Raw genomic sequence first — 6,000 nt, 5'->3', positions numbered from 1 at the left:
CTTTTTGTATGTGCTTTGTTTAAGGGTATATATGTTTGTCCTTCGACCTTGGCCCCCCACCTTCTATTGTTCAGGATGAGCATGTGGAATTGGAAGTCAGGAAAATCCTAGATTCGAAACATTCATGGGTGTGAGCCCTGGCAAAGCAGCAACCGCAATCCTTGTCAGGGTGAGGCACAAGCCAGTCCTAAATTAACCTGTACTCAACCCTCTGGCAGCTGGGCACAGAACAGTCAGGCGTAACGTATAGGCAATGTGTAAAGTATTTGTGCATCAAATCCAATCAGCAGAACTGGGGATATGCAATTACAAAACTTTTAGTGAAAATAGCTCCTAGCAGTGGAGATGCATCGGTTCTGCTCAGGGTTGTGCCACACAGCAGAGGAGATGAATGGCTCAACTGGATCCACAAAGGCTGGCCGAGCTCTTTAAGCCCATTTCCAGGGGTCCAGAACTGGGGTGGCACCACTTGGGAGGGTAGACTCACAGGTAGCCGAGTCTAGGTACATCTGCAGGTTGTTGGAAGCCTATTATGTCCCTAGGGCTTCAGATCAGGATGCCTGCCAACTAGCCCTTGGAGTCACTCTGTTCTGAGTTCAAGAGATACAGGTCCAGTCCTCTTCACCCAGACAAGAGGTCAGCAGGTCAGCACTGCAGAACAGCAGTGTCAGGGTTCCAGGACTAGCTACAACATCTCCCTATAATGGCCAGCTGGTGCACTAAAATCCCTGAAGTAACTGAACCTTTTTCCTTTAAAAGAGTGCTCCCCTTCCCCAGGGTTTATGAAGCGCTTCACTGAAGGAATTATTACATTGGCATAAAAGCATCTTATTGCCATAACATACCTGGGGGCTGTGGTGGAACTGAAATACAGAACTTGGCAATCATTAGAAACAATGAGGCAGGTTCCATGTGGCTCATACGAGTGCTGACAAATGTGTTACACCGGCCACACCAATCTGCTCAAGCACATACTCCAATGGCTGCAGTAAGAGGCTATAAAAGCTGCTCCTGCACACAAGATGGTGCTTGGCCTCGTCAAATCTCCCCTACTTACCTGCTCCTGGCTCCAATTGCTCCTGGCTCCCGGAATAATTCCAGCTATGACTCCTTGACAGCAGCTCCTCCTCCCAATGACCCATGTCTTTGGACTCCAGTCTTCGTGGTCTTCTGCTTCCCGCAAGAGAACAGACAAAGAATAACAAAAACATGAATGTGGTTTGATGCAAACGCAGCATGCAGCCTACATGATTGCTATCACTAGTGATACAAACACTCACATTTACAAAGAAAGGCCTTCATTCTTGGCGTTATTATCTCTATCGCTAACGCTACAGTGATTACATTTACAATAAAAGGCCTTCGCTTTTGGCAGTATAATCACCATCGCTAGCGCTACATAGGCTCGCATTTCAACACAGACACTCGCATGCATGTACAAAGATTTTGGCATTTGGCATGTTGCAGGCAGCATGAAAGACAATGCACTATGATAAAAAAAACTGTAGGCTTTAGACATTTGAGCCATTTGACTAACAAAGAACGAATACCAGTTATTAAGATTAATACTGGTTAATAAGGACTAGATTTCTGATTATGATAATGTCAGATGTTAACCCGTGTTCAATAAATCATAATCCAAGAGAGTGTTTGGTGGCATTGCTCAATGAATGCTGCATTGTTCCATAAACCTCTCAAGTCTTAACCTTGGGAAGAACAGAGTGCAGTTCCTATTCAGTTCCTATTCAGTATCCTGTGTGTTTTAGGTGAGACTACAGAGCAACTCTCGGAAAATGTGTATTAAGTCTACTCTCACATGAACATGGAGATAATTGTTTATTTTCCCTTGAATGACCCTGTGCAGTAACTCTACACCACTCTGGGGTGCTAAAGAGGCTGAGCAGTGATCAGGGCTGAAGCAGCAACGCAGTGACCAGGTGAAAATGATGCAAGTGCAACATCCTTCTCTCTTGTCAATGCCATTCCTCCCTTTCGGTTGGGTACTGGTGGTGATTCTCTACTCTAATACTGAGGTTATTGCTCGGGCAGGGAGGCGGTCTAGCATAGCCCCACTGGAACCACCTAGAATTCAGGTGAGTGGCACCGCCTTGAACGTTGATAAGCAGTTCCTTCAAATCAAATCAAATCATTAACATTTATAAAGCGCGCTACTCACCCGTGCGGGTCTCAAGGCGCTAGGGGGGAAGGGGGGGTTATCGCTGCTCGAACAGCCAAGTCTTTAGGAGTCTCCGGAAAGCGGAGTGGTCCTGGGTGGTCCTGAGGCTGGTGGGGAGGGAGTTCCAGGTCTTGGCCGCCAGGAAGGAGAAAGATCTCCCACCCGCCGTGGAGCGGCGGGTGCGAGGGACGGCAGCAAGTGCGAGGCCAGTGGAGCGGAGGGGGCGGGTGGGGACGTAGAAGCTGAGGCGTCTGTTGAGGTATTCCGGTCCCTTGTTGTGGAGGGCTTTGTGTGCGTGGGTGAGAAGACGGAAGGTGATCCTTTTGCTGACTGGGAGCCAATGCAGGTGTCTCAGGTGTGCGGAGATGTGGCTGTTGCGGGGTACGTCGAGGATGAGGCGGGCCGAGGCGTTTTGGATGCGTTGCAGGCGGTTTTGGAGTTTGGCGGTGGTCCCGGCGTAGAGGGTGTTGCCGTAGTCCAGGCGACTCGTGACAAGGGCGTGGGTCACGGTTTTTCTGGTGTCGGCGGGGATCCAGCGGAAGATCTTGCGGAGCATGCGGAGAGTGAGGAAGCAGGCGGAGGACACGGCGTTGACTTGCTTGGTCATGGTGAGAAGAGGGTCCAAGATGAAGCCGAGGTTGCGGGCGTGGTCTGCGGGGGTTGGTGCGGTGCCGAGGGCTGTGGGCCACCAGGAGTCGTCCCAGGCGGACGGGGTGTTGCCGAGGATGAGGACTTCCGTTTTTTCAGAGTTCAGCTTTAGGCGGCTGAGCCTCATCCAATCTGCGACGTCCTTCATACCCTCTTGTAGGTTGGTCTTGGCGCTGGCGGGGTCCTTGGTGAGGGAGAGTACAAGTTGGGTGTCGTCGGCGTAGGAGGTGATGATGATGTCGTGCTTGCGTACGATGTCGGCGAGGGGGCTCATGTAGACATTGAAGAGTGTCGGGCTGAGCGATGAGCCTTGAGGTACGCCGCAGATGATCTTGGTGGGTTCTGAGCGAAACGGAGGGAGGTAAACTCTTTGGGAGCGGTTAGCGAGGAAGGAGGCGATCCAGTCCAGGGCCTGGCCTTGGATCCCGGTGGAGCGTAGGCGGGTGATTAGGGTGCGGTGACAGACGGTGTCAAAGGCAGCCGAGAGGTCGAGGAGAATGAGGGCGACTGTTTCACCGTTGTCCATCAGGGTTCTGATGTCGTCTGTGACTGAGATGAGGGCGGTTTCCGTGCTGTGGTTGGTTCGGAATCCGGTTTGTGAAGGGTCGAGCAGGTTGTTGTCTTCCAGGAAGGTGGTCAGCTGTTTGTTGACGGTCTTTTCTATTACCTTGGCTGGGAAAGGTAGAAGAGAGATGGGGCGGAAGTTTTTCAGGTCGCTTGGGTCAGCCGTAGGTTTCTTTAGTAGGGCGTTGACTTCAGCGTGCTTCCAGCATTCGGGGAAGGTAGCAGAAGAAAAAGAAGAGTTGATGACGGTCTGGAGGTGCGGGGCGATGATGTCGTCGGCTTTGTTAAAGATGAAGTGCGGGCAGGGGTCCGAAGGGGCACCGGAGTGGATAGAGTTCATGATGGATTTGGTTTCTTCCGTGTTGATGTGGGTCCAGTTGTTGAGGGTGATGTCCGGGGAAGCGGGTTCAGTGGTGTATGGTTGGGTCTGGTGTCCGAAGCTGTCGTGGAGGTCGCTGATCTTGCGATGGAAGAAAGTGGCGAGGGATTCGCACAAATCCTGTGAGGGCGTGACGGCGTTGGCGCTGGGGTTGGAGAACTCTTTGACGATGCTGAAGAGTTCTCTGCTGTTGTGGCTGTTTTTGTCTAGTCTGTCGGTGAAAAAGTTCCTTTTGGCAGTGCGGATCAGGTGGTGGTGTTCGCGTGTAGCGTTCTTGAGGGCGGTCATGTTGTCAGCGGTGTGGTCCTTGCGCCTTCAGAGCAGCAGTCCAGCACAGTGGCAGTCCTTGTAGCATCTCAGCAGTCCTCCTTCCTGGCGGAGTATCCACAGTTCCAGAAGTGTACTGAAGTGGCGGAGTCTGACACCTAGCACATATACCCAGTGTGTCTTTGAAGTGCAGAGAAGCTTCTAGAGCCGCTGACCTTTTTTTATGGCCCCTTCTTTGAGAATCTCTGCACATCTTCTCCATAGGGGGCTGCCCGATGCTTTCAGTAAATACAAAAGTGCAACTTCAAAGGGCATGCTCCTGTGGCCCTCTTTTGTGTTTACTAAAAGCATCAACATCGGGGAGCCTCCAACAGGTGACATCACATACCTGGCAGTGACAGGAAATGAAAGCCCTTTAAAAGTCAGCTGTTGCACGTTCACAGCTGAATATTAAGGAGCCTTTTTGCAAGCTTCCTTTTACCTTTGCTGAGGACGTCCTCACCTGCTACCTGCTGCATCTTGGCCACCTGCAGCCTTCTTTCACCAGAACTTCTCCCTCACCAAAAGGACTCCACACATGGCAGGGGCCACCCGTGGATCGAATCAGCTTGCTCTGCTCCTCGCCGACCAGCTTATTTCCCTCCTGCTCGCCATCAGCTAGCCTGCCCTCCTCGCCAGGAGGACTTTCAGGTCAGTGGGTTGAGTGTTTTATGGTTGGCTCTGGGCCTCTTTATACATACTGCTGGGCCAGCTTTTACTGTTGATTTCCCTGATGAAAACTAACATTGCCTGAAGGAAGCTCAAATCCATGCAGTCTTCCATACCCTGCAAAAAACATGTACAGCCTCATTTTCTTTTTTACTCTAGTAGCCCAGACTCCACCTGCCCCCCATCCTCCTCATCCGCAGGCCCATCTGTGTGGCCCTCGGACACAAACCTGACTGTCTTTTTTAGTCCCCGGAAAAGGTTTGTGAGTTCCCATGTTGTAGAGGCAGACATTTGAAGTGCACAGGTGGCCTGCCTTCCTGGCTCTGACAACAGACTAACTACAGGGGGTATGCAGCCCTTTGTACAGTAACAGGACACAACCTATTCAAGTGTAAGTGGGGCTGGGCCCAGCAGTTCCCTCCCATCCTGCCAGTGATGGCCCATCCAGTCACATCTAAGCTCCCTGCTGTGTGTGGCAATCTAGAACGAATGCAAAAGCCCAACTGTCACTCACACTCAGTCATGTGACTCAGAGACAGGCCGTAGGCACCAAATGACTATGGCAAGAAAATGGCAACTTTCTAAAAGTGGCATTTCAAAGTTGTAGCTTAAAATCTAACTTCACCATCAGTTAGCATTTTAAATTCCAGATCCGGTGCCACCAGACATGAAGGGGTTACCTGTTCCCATTTGGAAATTACACTTATGAAATGTAATAAGATAATTCCAACGTCACCCTATGAGAGAGGTAGGCTTTGCAGTTGTGAAAAATTAATTTGAGCGTTTTACTACCAGGACATGTAAAACTTAAACGTACATGTCCAACCTTTTAAATACACTGCACAGTGCCCTTGGGGCTGTCCAGGGCCTACTTTAGGGATGGCTTATGTGTATGAAAAAGGAAGGTTTGGGCCTGGCAAAACGATCCTTTTTCCAGGTCAAAATGGCATTTAAAAACTGCCCACAGACAGGTAATGCCACTTTACTAGGGATTTACAAGTAATTTAAATATGGCAATGGGGTATAAGCCAATCCAACATGTTTTAAGGAGGGGGCACAAGCACTTTTAGTACTGGTTAGCAATGCTAAAGTGTGCAGAATCCTAAGGCCAGCACAAACAGGAGGTCAGAAGGCAAGGTAAACACCAGGTCTAACAATGAGGCACACTTTATTATCTCATGGACTGAAAGGGATATGGTCCAAGTTCAGATCTTCTCATTCACTGTCCCATGTGGGCAGAGCTTTAAAATCTATTAAG

This window comes from Pleurodeles waltl, chromosome 3_1 (assembly GCF_031143425.1).
Source record: "Pleurodeles waltl isolate 20211129_DDA chromosome 3_1, aPleWal1.hap1.20221129, whole genome shotgun sequence".
NCBI lineage: Eukaryota > Metazoa > Chordata > Amphibia > Caudata > Salamandridae > Pleurodeles > Pleurodeles waltl.
This window is presented reverse-complemented; position numbering follows the sequence as displayed.